We start from the raw sequence: 25,503 nt of genomic DNA, 5'->3' as shown, positions 1-25,503 counted from the left end.
AATTCTACTTGTTCAAACTGAATTCACCATCTTTCTTTCAGCCCCAATATCAATACCTGGTTCCTCCATTAGATTTACTTATTTAATGAATGACACTACCAAATCTCCTACTGACCAAACCAAAACCCCAGGAGTGACCCTTTTAGTTCCCTTTTCCTCTATCATCCAATCCACACCTTCCATATGCATACCCAATCATTTATCATATGGGGGGCCGCTGGTACAGGATGAGCATTTTAATGATGTCACAGTGCAAGGGTAAGGAATTTAATTTGCTTTCTCTGACTTGTGGTATAGACAGAACTGAATAACAGATTAGTAAATGCTCTAATATTTGTTCAAAAATAATCTAGGGGAGTAAAAATCTTCAGCCAAAGACTGTATTCTTTGTAGAAGTAGAAAACCTCAAGCTAATTCTCAGAATGTGAATAGTCCACAGAAGAATAATTTATGAATCACAGCTGAAGTTGTGAAAGCAATGTAAGTCAACAAAGACAAGTAAGAATAGGAGAATTTTTCAGACAGAAACTCAGAAGGCAACACTGTCCATGTGTCTGGGTATAAAAGAAGAGATAATTTAAGAAACTGACAAAGAACCATTAGAGAGGACAGAAACCTGAAAAGAGTAACATAAAAAATCAAACTCTGTGTTTGTGCTACTGGGTCCCAAAAACTGGTCTTTGATGAAATGAGTAAAGTACAAAACATACCTCATTTCCTTTTAAACCCAGATTTACTCAATTTAAAGAATTACTTTATTCTGGTTTTATGCCACTCCACTTTTTTGGTATGAAAGGACTTTTCTGTAAATTATCTAATGTCATTTTTTAACAAAATTAAAAGGGGCCACCCCACATTGATCCCAAAAATTTTTTTGAAAATTATACTGTACTGGTCTATAAATTTTTTAACTCCTGTTAATTAAATACAATAACTTAGAATCACTGAGGTTGTAATTACACTGAATATGATATCATACAAAAAAATAAGTATTAAAAACACAGAATTGGGGCACCTCGGTGGCTCAGTCGTTAAGCATCTGCCTTCGGCTCAGGTCATGCTTCTCCCTCTCCCACTCCCCCACTTGTGTTCCCTCTCTCACTATGTCTCTACCTGTCAAGTAAATAAATAAAATCTTAAATAAATAAATATAAAAAGAATTATTCAACTGTCACGTCTAAATATTATCCAACAATCCTATTTCATATTAGTAGATTAAAAGAGTACTAAACAAAGTAAAAACATAAAAACGAGAATCCGGGGCGCCTGGGTGGCTCAGTCGTTAAGCGACTGCCTTCAGCTCAGGTCATGATCCTGGGATCAAGCCCTGCATCGGGCTTCCTGCTCCACGGGAAGCCTGCTTCTCCCTCTCCCACTCCCCCGCTTGTGTTCCCTCTCTCGCTGTGTCTCTCTGTAAAATAAATAAATAAAATCTTTAAAAAAAAAAGAATCCAATGAGAAAAATGGGAATTCTAAAAACCCACTCAGAAAATAAATAAAATAATTAAAAACCCATTCAAAAGCAATTTTTCTATAAACTACAGACTCATTAACCATTAGGGACTATTTCCCATTTTCTTCCTACGAATCTCAGAGTTATATGCTGTTTTTTATGTGATAATTGTTTATTCCATACTTCTCAAAATATGTTATTTATTCCTATGCTAGTAATTTCAGGCTGTAAAAAAATGAACTTTTATTTTATTCAGGTACTGTTCCTTTTAAGGAGTATTAGGAAAAAGTGCATGACACCAATCATTTTATAAAACATTTTTTTTAATTGAGGTGACACAAAAAAGTTATGTCAAAGAAAAGTCTAGGGGCGCCTGGGTGGCTCAGTTGGTTAAGCGACCGCCTTCAGCTCAGGTAATGATCCCAGGGTCCTGGGACTGAGCCCCGCATCAGGCTCCCTGCTCAGAAGGGACCCTGCTTCTCCCTCTCCCTCTGCCTGCCCTCCCCCTGGTTCTCCTCTGTCAAATAAATAAATAAAATCTTTTTAAGAAAGTCTAAAGTAAAGAATTATAAGGATTATATCCAGATACAACAAAAAAATAGAAGAATTAAAGTTTGAAAGACAGTGTTATTATTGTACACTCCAAACACACAAGTTATTTTTCATAAACATCTAACTCCACATAGAAGATAAATTCCAAAGTGTTTATTAAATTCATAAATGCTATCTCATTTTCCCATTGATTTACAAATTCAACTTCAAAAGAAAATCTTTTGGCCCCAAATACAAAAACCTTTCCATGAAAACTGTCTTTTAAAAATGGATATTAAATAAACATAGCAACAACAGAAAGAGTTCATTTCAATGGTGCCCATTTTACAATGAACTGTAAAAAGAAATCATATAGAGGGGTACTTTGACTAAAAACATTTTAAAGGTCTCTATTTAAAGTTTTCCAAGTTCGAAAAATGGACCTCGTTTAAAGAAAAAAAAAAAGGAAGAAAAGAAAACCTCAGTATAGTTCTCCAAATTTCCTTTGAATATAAAGACTATTTTTATTTATTTGCCCAGACTTAGCATCAAAAAACTTCACCCAGAAATACTTAAGGCTAGGTACTTTTTCATTTCTGGGTCTTCTCATCTTTTTCCCTTGGCTATAAAGTTATTACAGTTTTGCACTTCACCTTGGAGTAAGCTTCTTACAAATAAAGAATAAATTCAGAGTATTTTTCCCTTCCGAGAGGTGAAATTTAAAGTCACTCTGTAATAGCTAACTGAGCCAGACTCAAGGAGTCTAGTGGTTTGTAAACAAACCATTAACTCTTCTTAATTATATATCAACAAGACATGTTTATTTCTGTAGTAGAAGTTCTGGCCTATTGAGCAAATTAAAGAAACCAAAGAAGACTAGGATAGAAGGTATTTGAAAACAGTGGCTATCCACAAAACTCAGTCTTCGGAAAATTCTGCAAACATGAATCAAAGGTGATTTATCTATATGGTGTTGATGCACCTACAGCATATATTTGAAAGACATCTGAGTAGACTGGGGAAAAAACAAGTTTTAGATTCCCATCCAATCTAAACAACTTACTAGTTACATGACCTTAAGTGATTAATCTGATACTCAGTCCTCATCTGTGAAATGAAAAGAAAGCATTCTGACACACAGAATGGTCCTGAGAATAAATAAAAGAATTTATATAAAGTACCCCCAATATATAGGGCATAATCGATAGATGCATATAATTATGGCTGTTAACATTATGTCCACTTTGCCAGGCACTACAATTTATTTGCATTATCTCATTTAAAACTTTCAAAATCCTGGGGTGCCGGGGTGGTTCAGTCGCTCAACTACTCTGATTTAGTTGTGCCTGAAGCCAGATAACCACCTGAACTTTTTAATTTCATGAGATAAAAAAAATTCCCTTAGTTGACTGATGACGTAGAAGAAATGAGACGAGAAAGTATCTATATATCAATCTGAGGTCCCAAGTGGCCTGGTTATTCTTAGAACAGAAGAGCTTGGAAATGATTCTTAGACCAGAAAGACTGATTCATTCCAAGATGCATTAACTGAGCACATGTTATGTACTATGCACTTACCATGATTAAGACACAATCTCAGCTCTGCACAACCATTCATCTTTAATGGACATTTGCAATCTAAGTATATATTAATAATTCAGCCAAGCCTATGTGAAATGTCTGATGTAAAGATCCCTCTATTATCTTTAAAGATTTTATTTGAGACAGAGAGAGAGAGAGAGGGAAAAAGAGAGAGGAGATTCCCCACTGGGCAGGGAGTTCAATGCAGGGCTCGGTCCCAGGACCCTGGGATCATGACCCAAGCCAAAGGCAGACACTTAACCAACTGAGCCACCCAGCTGCCACTATTATCTTCAACTTTTATAAATGTTTCCTTTTATCAACTTTCAGTTTTCCTCACTAAAGATACCTTTCATAGCTAATTAACTATGTACATTTTGAAAATGCTTATAAATAATTATGATTAAGTGCTTGCTTTAAAATATTAAAGACAAGTCTCACATTTATAATAATTTTAAATTCAAATTCTACAATGCTATATTTAAAATGGTTATAAATTTGTCAATTAGTTAAATTTAGGAAAAAAACTAAATTCCCATTCATTTTATTCAGTGATTTTTCTCTAAGGATGTTTAATTTAATGTTAGTTAAATTTAATGTCACTTTCTTTAAAACCCAGTCACAGGTAATAAATGATTACATAACCCTTTCTAAAAGCCATGCTCCATATGTCCTAAGAATTCTCAATGGTCTTGGTCAACAAAACAATCAAGAAAGACTAGACTAGGAAAAGTGTCAAGAAAAAATAAAATAAGATGAGACAAGCCAAGGTGAAGATTAATAATAAGTTAGAACATTTTACCATTCCTCTATCAGGACTGAGTCCTTCTAGAAAATCTTTTGGTATCAATGTTAAGGACTGAGTATCAAAATGCAAATAACTTGCAACTTAGATCTATAGCAATTCTTCCAAGTTCTTGCATTTTTACTGTCATTCTCTCTCAGAGAGGACAAAAAATTTTCACCAGCATATTTATCCACCTCTAAGTGGATGTTCCACCACCTTTAAGAATCTATAGAGAATGAGGTGCCTGGGTGGCTCAATGGGTTAAGCATCCAACTCTTGATTTCTGCTCAGGTCATAATCTCAGGCTCCTAAGATCTAGCTGCCTCCACTCAGTGGGGAGTCAGCTTGCAATTCTCGCTCTCCCTCTGCCCCCCTCCATTCATGCACACGCACTCTGAGTAAATAAATCTTTAAAACGCATGATATTGCAAAACATATTAATGCATTCTCACAAGCATACAACACAATTTACTGTTCCATCTGTGTAGGATACCTTTCTGTTTTTTAAAGTTTTATTTATTTAAATGATCTCTACACCCAGGGTCGAATCCATGACCCAGAGATGAAGAGTTGGATGCTCTACTGACTGGCTGCACCCCTAGAATACTTTTCTGGCAAGTTCCCTCACTTCTTTCAGTTTTCTCTCAAGTATCACCAATCGGAGGCTTCCCTAACTACCTATATATGATAATCCCTGCCTCCACACAACCACATCTCTATCCCTGTTACTCTACTTTCAGCTTTTTCCACAGCACTTATCACCAACTGACGTATATATTAAGTTGAACCTTAAGAAAGTGCCAATCTTCCAAATCAAAAATGGCCAAAAAATAGCAATTTAGTAAGGTTCACCAAATATTTGGTTGTTCTGTTTCCCACAACTTGAATATAAGTTCTACTAGAAGGACTTATCTATTTTATTCACTTTTATAATCCAGAACCTACTCTCAAACTTGATGCCCAACACATATTTATGGAATAATTATTATACAATTAGAAACAGCCTTAATATAAAGTACAAATACAGCTTACACATTCCACTTCACATTCTGGTGCATTCCCTTCCATTCTTATTTACATGTGGATTTTTAAATCAAAATTCACAAACACGTATCTACTTTTTATATCCTGCTTCCCTGCCCCTCCCCATTCCACTTAACATGCCACACGATTAAAGTCTTAAAACTGTTAATAGCTATACAGAAACCTTGTAAGTAGTCCCTAATTTAACTATATCCAGTCTCTTAGGACACTTAGGCTGCTTCTGATACTGTACTATTTATTATAAATAAACCTCTGATGAATGTCCTTGTACATTGTATGTCTGTGTCTCTAATTACTTCTTCAAGACAGATTTACTGGGTCACATGATATGAATTTTTTTAGGCCCCTATGGGAGACCGTCAGGTTGCTTTTAAGATAAAGCTGTATTTAAGGCACCTGGATGGCTCAGTCCATTAAGCATCCGACTCTTGATTTCAACTCAGGTCATGATCTCAGGGTTGTGAGATCAAACCTTGCAGTCATATTCCATACTGGGTGTGGAGCCTGCTTAAGATTCTCTCTCTCCCTCTTCCTTTGCCCCTCCCTCTCTCTATCTAGTAATTATTTTTAAAAACTTTTCATTATATTTTTAAAAAGCTATATTTAACAAAACTTCTAAATTTATTTTAAAGTGACTTTGCAAAAAAATACATTAAAATATGCTTAGAGGGACGCCTGGGTGGCTCATCCGGTTAAGCGTCTGCCTTCGGCTCAGGTCATGATCCCAGGGTCCTGGGATCGAGCCCCACACTGACCTCCTTGCTCAGCAGGGAGCCTGCTTCTCCCTCTGCCTGCTGCTTCCCCGGCTATGCCTTCTCTTTCTCTCTGACAAATAAATAAATTTAAAAAAAAATAAAAATAAATAAAATATGCTTAAGAAGCATACTTTACATAAAAAAGAAGCCTCATAATGCTTTACTAATTTGCTATCACTCAATGTGGCTTTAAATGTTTTAATGTTACTAATGAAAAGGAATTTTAGATTTAGGCTAACTAATGTATTATTTCATTTCATTTTATCTAACAAACTTAATGAACTATTTAATCTTTTTTAAGTCTAATCTGTATTTCTATTTTAAAAAAGAAAAAACTTCTTTCCAAAAAAGTATGACTGGAGGTGTGGGGATGGGGAGGGGTCTCAGATTTCTTTTTAAATTTCTGTACATCCTTAAAAAGAAAAAAGGAGGGGTTCAGTCGATTAAGCATCTGTCTCTTGTTTTCGGCTCAGGTCATGATCTCAGGGTTGTGAGATCAAGCCCCATGTGGGGTTCTGTGCTCAGCAAGGACCCTACTTGTCCCTTTCCCTCTGCTTTCTCCCTTTCCCTCTCTCTACAATCAATCCATCAATAAAATCTTTAAAAATAACCTAGACCTTTATGGGGGTGCCTGGGTGGCTCAGTCGGTTAAGCGACTGCCTTCAGCTCAGGTCATGATCCCAGAGTCCTGGGATCAAGTCCCACATCGGGCTCCTTGCTCCGCGGGGAGCCTGCTTCTCCCTCTCCCACTCCCCCTGCTGTGTTCCCTCTCTCTCTCGCTGTGTCTCTGTCAAATAAATAAATAAAATCTTAAAAAATAAATAAATAAATAAATAAATAAAAATAAAAATAACCTAGACCTTTAAAAAAAAATCAAACCTGAAGATGGCATGTCATAAATCATAATATAGCTGAAACCAATAAAGGTCAAAAGGGACATTTTCTAGAAACTCTAACAAGGCTATAGAAGGGTTATAAATGCTGATTCTGAGATATTTCAATTTACCTAAGGAAAAAAAATTTTCCCCCTAAGGAAAATTTTTGTATTTGAATTTGACATTTGAGGTAGCAACATTTATCAGAGAAACACACAGATGCCAAAAACCTGATTATCAGAACTTCAGATTAAACATATCCCTCAGGAACCACTGCAAAAAATGCAGCTTCATTCCACTGTTTTAAGTGCAAGGCCCAACCTCCCACAGTAAGAAAATTCACAGTGTAAAACATTATTTACCAAGGAACACAGGACTTAAAAAGATGCCAAGTGTCATCAAGCTTCCCTACTATAAGAGTTCTATGTTCTCCTGCCTTTCAAGAGCTATTTTCTGTTTTTAATATCAAACACTTACCACTGAAGTCCTGTATCTTCCTACAAGACCCCTTTTCCCAATCAGTATGTTCATTAGAAGATAAAAGCATCAAAATCTTATAGAAGATACCTAAGTTGGATATTCCAAATTAAATCCTGCTTTCTATCTAAGCCACTTGATGATTTTTTAATTTTTCACTAAAATGTTTTATCCTTATCCAGAATAAATTAATGTAATTTCATTCAATTTTTTTAAGTATATGTGCTACCAAAGCAAGCACTAAATTAATGTAATTCAAGCATCAATTTCTTCTTACAGAGCTATGGTAATTTCTACAAATTGATGAAAAAGTCAGTACAGTCTCACATATTAAACTAACCACACAAGATGATCTAAATTTTATGATAAAAATTTCACGGTTCTGTATTTCATAACAAAAGTAGTAAAAATATTTAGGTTTAAAATCTCTCAAAAATTAATAATACATGATGTCATTTACATAAAGTTTGAAATCAAAGAAAACTATGCTGTCAAAAGTCAGGACAGAGCGCCTGGGTGGCTCAGTTGTTAAGCGTCTGCTTTCGGCTCAGGTCATGATCCCAGGGTTGGGACCCACCTCGGGGTCCCTGCTCAGCAGGAAGCCTGTTTCTCCCTTGCTCACTCCCCCTGCTTGTGTTCCCTCTCTTGCTGTTTCTCTCTCTCTGTCAAATAAATAAATAAAAACTTAAAAAAAAAAGTCAGGATAAAGATTACCCTTGGGATGGGAAAGTAGAAAGTAACTGGAAGAAGGTACTGCTAACATGCTCTTTCTTGCTCTAGTTGCTGGTTACTTGGGGAGTGTTCAGTTTCTCAAAATTCACTGGGCTATACACTTGATAATGTTTTATATATCTACATATGCATGTGCTATACTTCAATAAAAAAGTTTTTAAAAGTTAATTACCAACAGAATAGGCAAGAAGCCAGAAAACTAAATTTATAGCAGAGATATACCAATAGAGACCAATGCAGCCTGGTACTTTATTTTTTTCTTTTCTAAGCAACAAACTATTAGATCCTGAGATTTTACAAAATCAAACTCCTCTGAAAGTCCCTATCAAGGGGCGCCTGGGTTGCTCAGTCGGTTAAGCGTCTGCCTTCGGCTCAGGTCATGATCCCAGGGTCCTGGGATCGAGCCCCGCATCGGGCTCCCTGCTAAGCAGGAAGCCTGCTTCTCCCTCTCCCACTCCCCCTGCTTGTGTTCCCTCTCTCAATGTCTCCCTCTCTGTCGAATAAATAAAATCTTTAAAAAAAAAAAAAAGTCCCTATCAAATCTAGCTGGTTCTTCCCCCAAATGCAAAGGTTTCTCTTCTTAGTCACTACACCATTAAAATCCCTTGGAAGCTCTTAACCAAGTCATCACTTCCTCCTTACTTTGAAACTTCCATCTCTGACCTTCATTTCCTTCTAGTTTTCCTACCTCTGAGATAAATTCCAAGTCTCTTCCCCTCCATTTTCTCAGGCATTGTGACTCCTCTCTGCATCCCCCAAAATGTACATGTTCATTTCTTATCCTCTCTCCACAGGTAAAATCATTGTAACTCAGATTATTTTAACCTATAAAGTTTTGTATCTGTAGCCCCAACCTCCATCCCAAACTTCAATCTACCATATTCTGTGCTCTCAATCTAGAGGTTCCAAAAGTATCTTTTATTCAACAAGTACAAATCTCCAGTCATTTTCTTCCTACCCCAAAAATATTATCTTCTTCCTGTTTCAACAATCTCAGTGAAAAATATCTAACAATCCAAGCTAAAAAGCTTTCAGGGCGCCTGGGTGGCTCAGCTGATTTAGTGTCTGCCTTCAACTCAGATCATGATCCCGGGGTCCTGGGATTGAGCCCCACACTGGCTCCCTGCTTAGAGGGGTGCCTGCTTCTCCCTCTCCCTTTGTCCCTCTCCCCACTCATTCTCTCTCTCAATAAATAAACTCTTTCAAAAAAAAAAAAAAAACAACTTTCACACAGCTTAACTCCTTTTCCCACCAATATACAAACTATTATTTTTTAAAGATTTTATTTACTTATTTGTCAGAGAGAGAGAGCCCACAAACAGGGGAGCGGCAGGCAGAGGGACAAGCAGGCTCCCTGCTGAGCAAGGAGCCCAACGTGGGACTCGATCCCAGGACCCTGGCATCATGACCTGGGCTGAAGGCAGACGCCCAACCAACGGAGACACCCAGGCATCCCCAAACTAATTATTCTTCTACAATGTCTTGAAAAGAACTGTCTACGTCTCTTTCTGCCCTATTGTTATTGCTCCAGTTGAGGCCATCATCACCCTATTTGAACAACTATAATAGTCTTAATTAGTCTGCAATTACAATCTATTCTTTACCTGCTCACAAAATGTTATAATAAATCCAGCCCTGATTCTGATTTTTTCAGTCCAATTAAAAAAAAAGACAATGATTTTCCCCCATCTTCAATGGAAAACTCTTCTTCCTTAAAGCCCAATTCGATGATTCATCAGAATTAACTGCCTTCTCTTTTGCTCCCACAAGGCTTAATTCTTCTAGTACAGAATTTAAAATGTGTAATTTGGCATATCTATATTCCCTACTTGATTACAGGCTCCTTAAAGGAGCAGTGCAATTCATTTTTTATTCTCTTAGTACAATGCCTTAAAGTTGGTGAATTTAACAGAGAATTCTGCTTATACAACTTTTTTATCTGAATTCCATACTTTTTTTTTTTTTTAATTCTTTACTTTTAAGCAACTCACACTATAAGTTCCTGCCTGTGGTTTCAAGCAAAATTTTCAAAGCTGCTTTGGTTATACCTATCCTTTACAATGAGTTGTTCTGAAATCTTATAAACACAAATATTTATCCAAAGCATAAAAATATCAAAAATAACAAAAAGTCTTTTTAGATATATCTCTAAGTTTGACACAGATCCCCTTTTAACACTTTTTTAAAGGTTTGGGGGTTTTCAGTTTTTTTTAAGTAATCTCCACACCCAACATGGGGCTTGAATTTACAACCCCAAGATCACAGAGCCAGCCAAGCACTCCGCTTTTCAACACTTTTTGAGAAGGCTATTTTATACCTCTTAATGTAATGTTCTTAATGCTGATAAGCTAGTCTTTATCTTTCTACCTCACCTCCAAGGATGGAAAGTGATTTCCAAAACTACTGTTTTCTTTTTCAAGGTTTATTTATTTATTTTGAGAGACAGAGAGTGACCACGCGTGCATAGCGGGGAGGGGTAGAGGAAGAGACTCTCAAGGAGACTCTGCTGAGCTGAGAGCCCAGCTAAGCACAGAGCCCAACTCAGGGCTCCATCTCACCTCCCTGAGATCAGGGCCTGAGCCAAAATCAGGAGTTGGACGTTCAACGGACTGTGCCACCCAGGCATTCCACCACTAATTTTCTTTTTTAAAAATAAGATTTTATATCTGTTTCTAGTCTTGTGGTATACTTAGAGTCACTACAAATTAACAAAAGCTATCAACACTTCTCAGTTCCTTTGTGTCACTTAAATGATCTAAAACCTATGCAGCATTAGCCAGATAGGTAGAAAAGGTTCTTGGAATCTAATCAAGTGCTGAGGCAACTTGGGTGGGGTTTACAGAACTTGTTCAAGCAATGGAGTTAAAAAGCAGTCACAAAAAATTTACAAAAGGGGGCACCTGGGTGGCTCAGTCGTTAAGCATCTGCCTTCAGCTCAGGTCATGATCCCAGGGTACTGGGATCGAGTCCCGCATCGGGCTCCCTACTCCACTGGAAGCCTGCTTCTCCCTCTCTCTGTCAAATAAAGTCTTTAAAAAAAAAAATTTACAAAAGGGCACTATCTTGAAGTTCCATTGTTATCACAGGGACAAGTGTTAAAGGTTCAATGTGCCCCTCTGTGGCTTAAGAAAAAACACCTGGACAAAGGCAGCTCCATAGGCCAGTGCAGGGCTGATAATCAGCCTGTCAAGAAATTATAACTAGGGGCGCCTGGGTGGCCCAGCTGGTTAAACCATTGCCTTCGGCTCAGGTCATGATCCTGGACTCCCTGGATCGAGTCCCGCATCGAGCTCCCTGCTCAGCGGGGAACCTGCTTCTCCCTCTGACCCTCCCCCCTCTCATGCTCTATCTCATTCTCTCTCTCTCAAATAAAATAAAATCTTAAAAAAAAAAATGGTAACTGATCTGTAGTCATAAACTGTGTCACAGTAATTTCAACTTACTCAAGGGAACAGAACTGTTTCCTTAAGTGACTATCGAACCTCCAAAATGAACTAGAACTAAATACTGAAATTAAGTATGTTAAACCCATGATATTAATACGTCTATGTTAGGTTTAAAAGCTATCCTATGCATATATATTTTTTACATTCTTATAATGTTTAAGAGAATTTTAACCCTATAGACTCTGACAGCCTTATGATTCTAAATCTGACTGACTAGGGCGCCTGGGTGGCTCAGTCAATTAAGCCTCTGACTTGATTTTTGGCTCAGGTCATGATCTTGGCGTTGTGAGACTGAGCCCATTCATCAGGCTCACACTCAACGTGGAGTTGGCTTGAGATTCTCTCTCCCTCTTACTCTGCCCCTCCCCCAACTTGCACACTCGTGCTCCCTCTCTCTAAAAAAAATAAATAAATCTTTAAAAATTTACATAAATAAAATTTAAAGGTGTGAGTGTATTTGGTTTGGTTAATAAGCAATACTTCAAATTTAAGGTGTGAGTGTATCTGGTTTGGTTAATAAGCAATACTGGAATGTTTAAGAGAACTTGTAATAACTTTAAAAAGAGTTTTAAGTATTTGAGAAAGTCCTGCTTGTTGAAATTTTATATTACTCCATAAGGCATATGAAGTGCTAAAACATAAAATCAAGTAAATTAAATGTGTAAATATAATTAAGCAGTAGTATTAACAGATAAAATTCAAAGAGCATTTTTTTCAAAGAGCATTTCCCTAGTGCCCAACATTGTTCCAAGTATTTTATACTATAAATTCATTCATTGAACAGTCACTGAGCATCCACCATGAACAAGGCATAATTCCAGACTCAGACATGAACAAGACATCATTCCAGACTCTGAGAACTAAATCAGGGAACATAATTTCAATCTTCATGGATCTTATATTTTAATGAGACAGTATCAGTTATGATAATTACTATGAAGAAAAATAAAACCAGTGTAAGTGTGGGAAGGGGGTGCTATTGTAGATGACATAATAAAGGTACATCAGTGAGCACCATCCACACAAATCTATGTAAATGATACCTCTTGGAAACTCCCTCTTTAGAAAAAAAGCTCTCTACACCAGGTGACATTTGAATCTGAGAAGAGAGCAAGCCATGCAAATATATGAGAAAAGTATTACAGGAAAAGAAAACAAGTACACAAGCCATTTTATCTGGGAAAGGTATCTTAAGGGAGAGTTAATCTATTCAGTTAGAATTACTGACTTAAGGGCACCTGGGTGGCTCAGTCGTTAAGCATCTGCCTTCGGCTCAGGTCATGATCCCAGGGTCCTGGGATCAAGCCCCGCACTGGGCTTCCTGCTCCGCAGGAAGCTTGCTTCTCCCTCTCCCTCTCCCTCTCCCCCTGCTTGTGTTCCCTCTCTCGCTGTCTGTCAAATAAATAAAAATTAAAAAAAAAAAAAATTACTGACTTAATACAGTATTTTGGGGGGGGTTCTTAAAAGTAAGTAAAAAAAGGTTTATGCATTAAGGTTTATAAGTAGGTTTTTACTACTATGCTGTAGTTTGGTACTATAATGAAGGGCTGCTAAAATATACCAGCTGATTTTTTTTTTAATCTATAACAGGCTGAAGGTGAGAATGACTTAAAATAGGCAAAAGAGATCTTTTGGATTGATAAAAATGTTCTAAAACTGGACTACGGAGTTCACTGCAAACCACTGTAAATTTACTAAAAATCACTGAATTATACACTTAAAAGAATATGACTCAGAAATTCTCCCTCCAAAAAAACCCTGTAATTGATAAAGTGACCAGAATGTTCCATTCTTATACTACCTTGAAATTAACACCAGCATTTAGATCTATACTGCAAATCTTCATGTCTTACTTGAAACTGAACCCAAAAGTTTAATTTTAACACAATAGGGCCTGTAGATACTTAACTACATTGTGGTTTGCTTTAATAAATACTTGGAGGACACTTATCACTGTGCAATTTCATCTGAAACACTAACCAGTAAGAGCTGCCTTATTGAAATTACATGTAAGAACAAAACATGTAAGAGAACATTTGGATAAATACCCCATTGATGAATAAACTTATGAGATTTGTATTTTAGAGTATTCAAATCACATCTACTTCCAGTTGTTTTTGTGTCTAAAACACAATATTTTAGCAAAAACAGTCCCTGAATACAAGACCTAGAAGAAAATTCAAATATCTATATGTGATACAAAAAATTCATTAGAACACAACATATACTGTGGTGCTGGAACAAGGAAGGAAAATACAAATCTACATAAATGGTCCTATAACACCTCACTCCAAAAGCAGAATTTGAATCCTTAGGTTCATATCCCTGCATTCAGCCCCCTCTGACAATAAGATATATAACCTCTTTGTTTCAAACTGCTCACTGTGGATTACAGGTAACAGTAACCATCCTTATCAGGTTGTTGAGAAGACTAAATAATAGTGAATACAGTATTTACATGTATCTAGCACACAGAAAATGTTCAGTAACTCTTAACTTAGTATTACTTTTTTTTTTTTAAGTAAGCCCTACGGCCAAAGTGGGCCTTTAACTTATGACCCTGAGATACACAACTGAGCCAGCCAGGTGCCCCCAATATGTATTTTTTTTTAAGTGGGCTCCACGTAGAGCCCAACGTGAGGCTTGAATTCACAACCCAGAACCCTGAGATCAAGACCTGAGCTGAGATCAAGAGTCGGACACTAAAGCAACTGAGCCACCCAAGCACCCCTATGTATTTCTTTTATAACATTTTTTTTTTAAGCTTAAGTAAACTCTAACCCAACGTGGGGCTCGAACCCATGACCCCAAGATCAAGAGTCACATGCTCCACCAACCAAGCCAGCCAGACACCCTTACTTTTATAGTAATCATCTAGGGCAACCCTACACAATCTTCAACATACCTTGTAAATGCCTGGGAATCTCATTAAAACGAGGCTCTGTTATTTGGAATATCTGGGTGGGGCCTGAAATTTGCATTTCTAACAAGTTCAAGTGCCCAGGAAGGACACAAGAAAGGTTCCTAAAACTTAATACATCAGAATCACCAAAAGGGCTAGTTTAAAACAGATTTCTGGGTTCTACCCCAGAGTTTGGGAGAAAATGCATTTGTAACAAGTTCCCAAGTGATACTATCCTGCTATTCCCATTTTGAGAACTGCTCAAAGGTTCTCAGCTAGGATGTACATTAGAAACACTTGTGGGGGGGGTGTGTGTTGCTTAGAGGTAGGTGTCCTGATATAACATAGTACTGATTTTTTTTTTTAATATTTTATTTATTTGACACAGAGAGAGAGCAAGAGAGGGAACACAAGCAGGGGAAGTGGGAGAGGGAGAAGCAGGCTTCCTACCGAGCAGGGAGACCGATGCGGGGCTCCATCCCAGGACCTGGGATCATGACCTGAGCCAAAGGCAGACACTTAATGACTGAGCCACCCAGGCGCCCCCATAGTACTGATTCTTAAAGTGTGGTCTCCTAACCTGCTAAATCTGAAACTCTAGGGGTAGGGCCCAGCCATCCATTATTTAAAAAAAACAACCAACCAACCTCACAGGTTTGCTTGCTGAAGTCTCAGAACCACTAAGAACCACTGTGTTATAGTTACAAACAAATCAGAATTCCTTGGTGACATTTTGCTAACTACTAAAGAAAAGGATCTACCTATATACGTGGCTTAGGTCAACTGGTAAATGTCCTGACTCATTCCCCAAGACGGCATTTATTCAAATTTAGTGGTAACTCCGTAACAGTTAAAAAAGTCAGTTACTCTCTCCTTCATTCTTCTTGAGATAATGTTCTCCTATATCATGATGTTGCCCTAAAGTCAGACATTTAAAATCTCAGAGCAAAAAGAAAACTTTAGAAATTAGGCAAAAACTTTGTGTAACATTTAATTTCTACAAAAGCTCAACAAACAGGGCGCCTGGATGGCTCAGTCAGTTAAGCATATGCCTTCAGCTCAAGTCATGATCACAGGGTCCTGGGATGGAGCCCTCCATATGGCTCCCTGCTCAGCGAGGAGTCAGCCTCTTCTTCCCCCTGACGCCCCTGCCCGCCCCCCGCTTGTGTTCTATCAAATAAATAAATAAAATCTTTGGGGGAAAAAATGCTCAGCAAATAAAAGATCACTCCAAAATGGAGGTGCATGTTATTCTTAAATTATTCTTGAACAAAATATCTAATTTCAACAGTCACAGGCCATTTGTAATATTCTGGCCCTAGCTATTACTGATGGTAAACAAAGTTAGTTTATAAAGAAAATTACATGTATCTTCCAGGCTAACCGTGGGACTTATATGAAAGAAAAATTATGTGAAGGAACGCAGTAATCTTTCATTATGCCTTTCTTTAAAATTAAAAAAGTGAGGGGCGCCTGGGTGGTTCAGTGGGTTAAGTGTCTGCCTTCGGCTCAGGTCATGATCCCAGGGGCCTGGAATCAAGCCCCACATAGGGCTCCCTGCTCAGCAGGGAGCCTGCTTCTCCCTCCCCCTCTGTCTGCTACTCCCCCTGCTTGTGCACACGGGCTCTGTCAAATAAATAAAATCTTTTTTAAAAAAATTTTTTAAGTGAAATGGGAGGGATAGAAAAGAAAATAGGGAGAATTTCTGTGAGAAAGTTGCACTTATATTTGAAGCCAGCCTGAAAGGGGATATAAACTAAGTAAAGCTTTTAGCTGATTCTCAAATTTTCATAGCCTATAACTTGATTTTATAATGTGTACACCACAATGTTACACTGTTCATAAATATAAAATAAATACCTTAAAAGTAAAATGGCTTAAACAAACTGCGACTTTTTTCTTGGGGGGATGGACACTCACCATATTCTTTAAAATAACAGAGGATACCACAGGGTGTCTGTCATAAAAATTAGAATAGGAATCACTGCTTGAAAGGAATTCAAAGAATGAAAAGAAAGCTGCCAAGTCATAGGATAAAAGTCCAAAAAGCCATTAGCTGGTCAGGAATGCTGTACCAAAGTGTACAAAACAAAATTATTAAGGGGGGGGGGAAGGCTGAAGTACTATTGTAGGCCAATCAATGACAGAAATTAAAAGAAATTAAAAGAATCCTGTTTGCCCAAAGAACACTAAAACACAGAAAGGGTCTACCACACATATGATGTCCCCTTCTAAGAGTTCTTGAAATCATGAATGTAACGGGAAAAATGTCTAAGTCAAAGTGTTGAGATCTCCAGGTATAAACTACATTGAGTTCTAGGACTTCTAAAGCAGGATAAAAATGCAATAATGTTGATAAACAAAATTCAAGTTCAAAAATAGACAAAATTATTCTATGGTACTAGACATTAAAATAGTGGTTTCCCATGGGATAGGGGGTAGTGTTAATGAGCACAACAAGACACAGACAGTTTGAGATTTTGATAATGTTCTGCTTCTTAGTAATGATTACACAGGTATGTTTACATTGTGAAAATTCACTGAACTGTAAACTTATGAGAACTTTCTGTATTACACTGTAATCATATTTACATTTTCTTTAAAGCAGGAAGCAAATAAAGGACACTTCTCCCTCAGAAAATGAAATGTTACTGCAAAAACAAACATTAAAAATATCTATTTAGTGGAGACAGTTCAGATTAAGAATTACAGGTTTGGTGTGAGTACAGTTAAGATACAGAAGTATTATAAAGTTCCTCAAGCGCTAACAGTAGATAAATCTCACAAACACACACACCTTTCTCAGGAGAAAAAATTCTTGGCACCTCCCTCTATAATACTGTCAAGCTAAATAAAGCATTATTTCACCTTATTTATGAAACACAATAAATCGGTTTTCTAATGGGGAAGTGTATAAGAACTACAGGATGTATTCCTTAAGCTTCTGACCAATTTAAAAAAAAAGGAGAAAATCTAGTAAGAAAGGTATAAATAACTGCCAGAATGCAATTAGCGATTGTTATTTCCTGGACCACTTCAGTGCCATTTTGCAAAATCAACTTATCCCTTACAAAGTAAGCAGAATTCCGGTAGTAATAAAAGGTGTAAATTATGTTCCAATCCCTTTAAATCTCATCCCAATCCAAGGAAGAAAGAAATTCCACCCCATCAAGTTCTTCACCTGCAATGCTCTTTATGTGATCCCCAAGCACAGGACACACATTTTTTCAAATATTTATTTTCAAATATTTATTATGATTTCACAGTCACAAAGTTAATCTCGTTTTTCTTCCTAGCATTAATGCAATCATAACGATCTGTAAACAACACAAAATGTTAGTCATTATTTAATAAAGTAATAGCTTTGGAGACTTCACAGCTTTAAAATATAAGTAAAAATAGCTCCCTTTTTTCAAAAATTATTTTAAGATCTTGAGTAATTATTTCGTAAAGAAAAAAAAAAACCTTCATAAGCAATAAAAACTTTAGATATTGAAAATGCTCTCCTTGGCATGGATGGTCTCACTAATGCTCACCTAGAATTTCTTATTGATTATTAAATGTCAGTACATGTGCCACACTGCTGTTCTTAACAGTTGAAGAAGAAAGGTATTGAGATTCTGTAACTAGAGTCCTAGAACTGCCAATTAGCACTTTTTCATTAAATAGAGGCATATGATGTCAAACTACACATTACTATTTAATAAAGGACACCTTAATCACACATCCTAAACTGTTGATCTTAGCAGTTTATTTCTAATTCCACAAAAATCTACCAAAATAGCTTTTCTCTTTATAGCCTCTAATACTGTACTCTTAAGTAGTTTCATATTTCGTCCATTCAAGAAAGGAGAGGGGCACCTGGCTGGCTCAGTCTATACAGCATGCGACTCTTGATTTCGGGGTTGTGAGTTCGAGCCCCACATTGGGTGTGGAGATTGCTTAAAAATAAAAATCTTAAAAAAAAAAAAAAGAAAGGAGAAATTACTTCACTTAACCTTACCTAATTCTGTGGTATGGGAAAAGAACTTAGAATTTTGGCTGACAAGAAAAGGAATTATAAAACACTGTTTTGTACAGAATGAGCTTTATTATCCTCAATTTGTAAAGTGCTCTTAAAAATCAATATGAAAACAAATATCACAATAAAAAGATACCAGGTCAAAAGACAGTAGATGTGCCTTAAGAATCTTCTAAAAAACAGTACTAATATTTTTTTAAAGTTTGGGATAAAAATAAAAAAGACTTAAAATGTAAAAATGAAACACAAAACAATGAGAAAATAAAGGATTATTTAACAGAGTTCAGACAATTACCAATTTGGAGGAAAACATTTATATTCTCACTTCACACCAATACCAGATGAGATAAACAGTTAAATTTATTTAAATCTAATTTATAAAAACTAAAAGAGACAGTATTAAATCAGTATTGTTTATTTATTACACTTCCAGAGGAGGAATTTCAGAAGTTCAAAAGTAGAACAAAATTAGGTCGAAATATTTGATTAACATTAATTTCCAAATTCTGTTTATCTAAATTCACAAAAGAAATACATCTATTAATAATGTTTCACCTCAGTAGTAGGCTAAGAAAAAAGTGGTATGACTTACACCCCGTGAAGTTTTTATAAATAATACTTAATATAGAAATATAGAGCAATAGCCACTTCAACATGAATATAAATTGATCCTTTTGGTAAATAGTGTGACAGATATGCTTTAAAAGCCTTTAAAAATACACCTAAAAATCACTTCTGGTGTTGGCAATATACGAAAGATAATACTATATACAGGAAATTATCTTATATATATATATGTTCTTCACACTGTTATTTATATATGCAAAAAATTAGAATACGGCAATGTTACATCTACATACAGGACATCATACAACCACTTATAATTATGGTTATGAAGACTCATTGTGAGAATGGAAAAATGTTACCTAACATTAGATTAGAAAGCAGAACATGGTATTAAATGTTTTATTTGCAAGTATATAAAAATGTATTTTTTAAATAATGTAAGAAGTATATCAAAATGTTAATATGGTTATATTAATTCCTCAGATTTAAAATTCCCAAGTCAGCCATTAAAGTCATTAAAACACACACACAACACAGTTTATACTTAAATACTATCTATCATTACTCTAACAATGAAGAGAGAAAAACAGTTTAAATTAACATATTAAAAGAGACTGGAAAGGCAAGCAAAGCAACAAAGAAAATTCACTACAAAATGAAACATTTCTCACCTCAGGACACTCACCAGTGCTAAGGATGGAGACTCAGTATCAGTGTTCAAAACTATAGAACTGAATTATATGAACTGGTCATTGACAAATTCTAATTATTTGCTTCAAAAATTCCTTTATTAATAAAGGTGCTAGTCTTTATAGACAACTGTTTATCACTGATATCAAATATTAAATGTAGCGGAGCCTTATCTGGGAGGTAATCCCTTGAAATAATAAGGAAATTAAGAAATAGATAAAAGCAATAAAATAAAACAAAGGAAATGCCATACACAACAGCATCATTTTTATTTGGTATCATCAGATGAGTTCTGTAAGCCAATTTTCCAGAAAACTGAAAGCATTAATTAACAAAGCTTTGAAAACATTTACTCATAACAATCTTTTAAAAAGACACCAATTCCTTACTTCCTTAAACACAATACATAGAATAAAAGTTTATGATTAAGGTCATCGTGTGACACACCATGTACTACTACACTTCTCTGCAATATTGTGATTCCCTCAGAAGTTAATGGTAACAGGACTGTATGTCTCTATGCAATGGCCTTAAAACACTTCTTCTATAGTTCCATCTATTTTTTAATAGCTTTTCTTCCTTTTACCTTGAAATAAAATAACATTTCAGCTGTCAGTGTGCCTAACTCCAACGACCAATCCTGTGGCTTATCATCTGCGGGCTATAAAATCAGATAACTAACCCTGTTGGTGCTGCAAAACTTTACTCAACTCAGGAGTTTCTGAAGAAAGACCACAGGCTTTTGGTACTTGATTACAGTTATTCTGAAGCCTCCGGATTCCTGCTGTTTCAAATGGCTGAGATCACTAACACTCAAAAAATGTTGGCTGAATTACTGAATATAACTTACAGTGGAGTTCCTAATAATAATAATAATAACTGAATAGTTTGATAGTCTCCTCAGGAAAAGTTACTGAACTCACTTGTCTCTGACAAGACAAAAATTACCTACCTAAATGAGAAAGAACAGCTGAAAAGAAAAAAACAGAAAGAGGTGAGAAGGACAAGTTCAAATAAAATAGCAAAGTCTATACTTCCATGGTGTTAGAAGTCAACACTTAAGACTTTGGGAAATATTCACTGATCAGTACTTTTAAAGTATAATTACAGTGGTTATCAGAGCATTTAACCACAGAAATTTGTACCACAATGTATACCACATCTATATTAAATACTACTTGAAAAATCAAAAAGTCTTCCAGCAAATATTCCTTGCAGTTAAATCCAGACTGAATTTTCATATGAAATTAGACAAGTTTTTTTAAAAAGCACCTGCAACATATTCTCACTGACATTTCTGGTCAAGTAATTTCCTATCTCTCTTGGACACTGGTTCAAGAGGTGGGAAATAAAATTTATACTCTTGATGTAACTAATATGTAACATAAGTATCAACACCATATAGTTTACAAAATTACAGGTCTATGGAAATTAGCATTGTTTCAAACCCCAAGAAAAAAAATCTGTGAGGACAGATCAGTACTGTATTATCACTGTTATTAATTTCCTCTGATCACTGAAGTTTATCAGCTCTCACAGATCACTTTTATGACAATTTGAGAAAAGGGAAAATAAATTTCTTGGTTATTTAAGTTTTACTCAAGCAAATTCAGATCATGTGAGATACAGGCCTCTTCCTCCTCAGATTTTCTCAGTATATTTCCACCCAGTACCTCAGATAAGTACTAGTCTCTAAAAGACTGGTAACTCTCTCTTGGGCACCTGGGTGGCTCAGGTGGTTAAGCATCTGCCTTCGGCTCAGGTCATGATCCCAGAGTCCTGCGATTGAGTCCCACATCGGGCTCTCTGCTCAGCAGAGTCTGCTTCTCCCTCTCACTCTCCCTCTCTCTCAAATAAATAAATAAAATCTTTAAAAAAAAAAAAAAAAAAAAGGACTGGTAACTCTCAAAATCCACTACCAAAAAGAATTTATAAAGCAAAGTTGTAAGAAACATGTATTATCTCAAGAATGAGATGCACACAGGAACTACCTAAGGCCCAATTACCAAGCAAAACTTTGTAGATACCTTTGCAAAGGCCATTACAGAATTGTGACCTTAGAGTCCACTGTCATTTTCACAATTTTCTACTTCTAAAAATAAAATATACTCAGCAAATGTTATTTAACAAGAGCTTTACCTAACTAAAGAATTCACAAAATTTCAATTAAGTATCAAATTCAGTTGCTGACTTTTTATGACAAGTGACATCAAGCAATATTTGAGATAACTGAAAACCATTTAAAAAAAGTTTTAAGAGGAAAAAATTGCCTGGAATTACAGATTCCAAATTCTGGTCAACTCAAATTGCCCTCCAACCGTAATGAACCTGCTACCTCCTCTTAGATCATGGCTCTGTCAACCTTCTACCATCCTCTCCTTTCTGTGCAACTTCTTCAATTTCATCTCAGTATCCAACTACACAGTCCCCTGTCTCCTTTTCCTCTTTCCCACATCAAACCTCTCAACACTCTTTCATTCCCCAACATTCCTACTTGAACTATTACAACAGAAAACCACACTGCCCAAGAAGAGTGAAGTCACTTTCATGTGACTGATAGTAATACTGCTAGTAGGTTTGGGGGGAAAATAAAAAAATAAAAAAAAAATCACAAAATGCTGCTTAGCAACTTCTGAGTTGTACATTTGTTTGTATTAACTAGTGATATACCTACCACTCTCCTGCTAAGCTCACTAAATTGCATAGTCAGAACTATTTAACTAAGCTGATAACTTTTAAAACTTCTGGAAAACTACCATACACATACTTGGGTTATAATTTAGAAAATATAAGTATCACAAAATATAAGCATGAATATAAGGATAAATATATAACACAGTATAAATACTAAACATAAAAATATAAAGCTCAACTCCTTATTTCTTTAAATCCTATTTTACATGGATTTTATTTTGGTGCAAAGCTAACTAGCATACTAAATCTCTAGGACAAAAATAATGCTATCCCTCAAGATAATTTCACAAAACCATTATCACCAAAAAATCTGTACAAAGAATTTTCTTTTTAAAAAGCAAATATACATATATCTGTCAAGACAATAGGCATATATCACTAAATAAAAATTTAGGTGAGTAGAAAAATTTTTACTTATTGCTAATGTTGTGATAGTGTATCTTAAAACACCACTCCACTTCCTCCTCTTCGTTAAAAAAAAAAAAAAAAAAATACATAGAATAGTACACAACTACCCTAAGAACGGTTACAGAGATTTAAGACTGAGTAAGGCAACTTGGCAGAGTGTAACAGGGAGCGTTTTACTCTATATACTTCTCTGTATTAAATGTAAAGGCAAATAACACTTTCATAGCTTAACAAAAAATTATGAGTGGATTACCTAGTTATCTGATTAGCTTTGTAATTAACTTCCCACTACGAATACTAAATAAATTCAAAGACTGTTCAAGAATATGAAAAAAAAATACTGTAAATTCATTTCTGGTAAGACATCGAAAGTTGGAGAAAAATTAATTTTGTCAAACTCATTTAAAGAAAAACCAAACCTTGATACCAAAGTTTATGAAGACAAGTTCGGTTTTAACTAAAATTTTGACTTAAAACATTCCACTATTACTTTAAACATATGACCCAAAACCATCCTTGAACATCAAAGATGGCAACCTCATAATATAGTAATCAAAATCATATCGATAATTATGAGTTAACAGGCACGCACAAAAAGATTAAAAACGATTTTATTCTGACATCAGGTACTGTCAGAGATATAAGCGCTCCTTCCAAATACTTACAAAAACTACTGTAAATACAAAGTCAGTCAGAGTCATGAGGAAGTTATCAATGACCAAGTAAGTGGGAGTAAATGATGCCCAGAGAGAAAAAATAGAAGGCGCTTAGTTTTAAGCGTCTGAGAATGGCCAGAGGAGAAAGGTACTGCAGCAGAAACAAGCGACAGAACTGGTTAACAGGTCTGGAATTCTTTAGAAAATGGCAACAAGGGGAAAAACTGACAGGAACGTTTCAAAGAGCGAGCAACGGTATCCGATGGAATCGTCACGACTGCGCGAGAATGGCTCTGAACTTCCAAGGGAGTGGGACGGGGGTGGAACTATCACTGCGCGGGGGAAAAGGAGCCGGGGCTGAGGGGTGCAGACGCTTCTGCAGGTGGCGGAGCGCCCGCAGGGGGGTGGGGAGGAGGACCGTGTCGCCTCAGTGGGGTCAATGTAGTCCCTTCAGGACTAAACGAAGCTAACCTAGCACGTCTCCCGGCACCAAGAGGCACTCGCTCCCGGCCCCTCCCTAACAACTTGCCTTGTAGAAAGAGTTGCGGGTCCCAGGCCCCCGGAACCCAAGGCTTCGCCATCCAGGATAACTGCTCTGCCAACAAGGTCCCGCGAGAATCGAGAGATCTCGCGATACGAACCCACTAGCATCTCGCGAGTTTCCTCTAGAACCAACATGGCGGTACAGGGAAATCGGCATTTCGGAACTTGGACAGTGCTTCATTAACGGACTGGAGAATGTGTAGAACAGGGAAATAGCAGAAAGTCTTTTCCGCCTTTTATTTCTCATCTATCCCCCCTAGTAGAGAAGAAAAGCGGTAGAAAACCCTAAAGCCTCCAATGACTACTGTTATACCACACAGACAACATGCTCTGCCTCAACCAGCCTCCCAGCCTGTCACGTGGAGGCAGATTCTCGGCGTGCCCGTCACGTGGGCCGCTCGCTACTAAGCGAGCGCGCGCTTGTCCTCCCAAGAGCCCTCCCCGCCCCCTATCGCCCGCGCACACGTGCGCGCGCACCCCCACCCCACGTGGGGGCTTCGCCGTCGCTGCCGCCGCCGCCGCCTCCAACCCACCCCCTCCCGGCACTCAGCTCTAAATCCGGGTCCCGAAGTCGATGGTGCCCCGGGTTCCCTCCTCCTCCATTCTCCCTACCCCACGTCTGGCCCCCACCACATGCCCCGAGCGGCTGCTCACCTTTCGCGCGGGGCAGGGCGCCGGGGGCCACTCGGGGAGGCGCCGCCGCCGTGGCCGCTCTCTGCCCCCGCCACGGCACTTGCTCGGGTGGCCGCCGCAGGAAGCTCGACAGCGGCGCCGCGGCGCTTCCAGGTGGGTCCCCGCCTCCCGCTCCTGCCACTTCCCGCAGCACCAGCGGCTCCTTCCGGTCCCCTCCTCTCTCCTCGCTGGGACGGTCGGGCGGGCGGCGGCGGCTGCAGGCGCGCTCACTACACCGCCTGCTGGTAACCGCGGCCGGTGCAGCGCCGGAGGCCTGGGAGCTGCCGAGGTCCGCCCCCGCGGTCAGCCCTCCTCCCTGCACGAGGGTTGGTCTTCTGAGGGCAGGACCCAGTTCATCCCCTGCAGTAGTCTTAACTCGGCCCTTTGCTTTTGTTGGAGAAAGGCGTCGCTGTAGCCCCGCTGTTGGAAGTCCGCTTCATCCTGCCCTTTGTGGCCTCTTGAAAAATTTGGACACGCTAGCTCCCTTAGCGGTGTGGTCTCAACTATATATGGATATTATATATATGCTCCTGCCTACTTCATCTCCAACCACACGACCCCCAGCTCACCCCTTTGGCTTTGTGGCTGTTCTACAATGCACAGGCTCTGTCCAGTTCAAGACTTTAAGCTTGCCTCTAACTAGAACTCTTAAGATCTCTTAACTCTTTG

At 37.5% G+C, this 25,503-nt stretch overlaps 1 protein-coding gene across 6 annotated transcripts in view; it reads right to left on the bottom strand.

Annotated features, from left to right (window-relative positions):
• Positions 1-24,899, bottom strand: part of ZZZ3 (zinc finger ZZ-type containing 3) — a 107,511-nt gene extending 82,612 nt beyond the window's left edge. For 3 of the 6 annotated variants that reach the window (XM_035018237.1, XM_035018235.1, XM_035018239.1), the window contains exon 1: positions 17,765-18,505. The gene's annotated coding sequence lies outside the window, so the exon portion shown is untranslated. Of the gene's footprint in view, positions 1-17,764; positions 18,507-24,816 lie in introns of those variants that run through there. The other 3 variants (XM_035018240.1, XM_035018238.1, XM_035018236.1) reach the window with 2 other exon arrangements.
• Between the last annotated feature and the right edge of the window lie 604 nt (positions 24,900-25,503).

Source organism: Mirounga leonina, unplaced genomic scaffold (genome assembly GCF_011800145.1).
Source record: "Mirounga leonina isolate KUSES-001 unplaced genomic scaffold, KU_Mleo_1.0 Mir_173, whole genome shotgun sequence".
NCBI lineage: Eukaryota > Metazoa > Chordata > Mammalia > Carnivora > Phocidae > Mirounga > Mirounga leonina.
The sequence above is the reverse complement of the archived record's forward strand: the minus strand, read 5'-3'. Positions and strand labels throughout refer to the sequence as shown.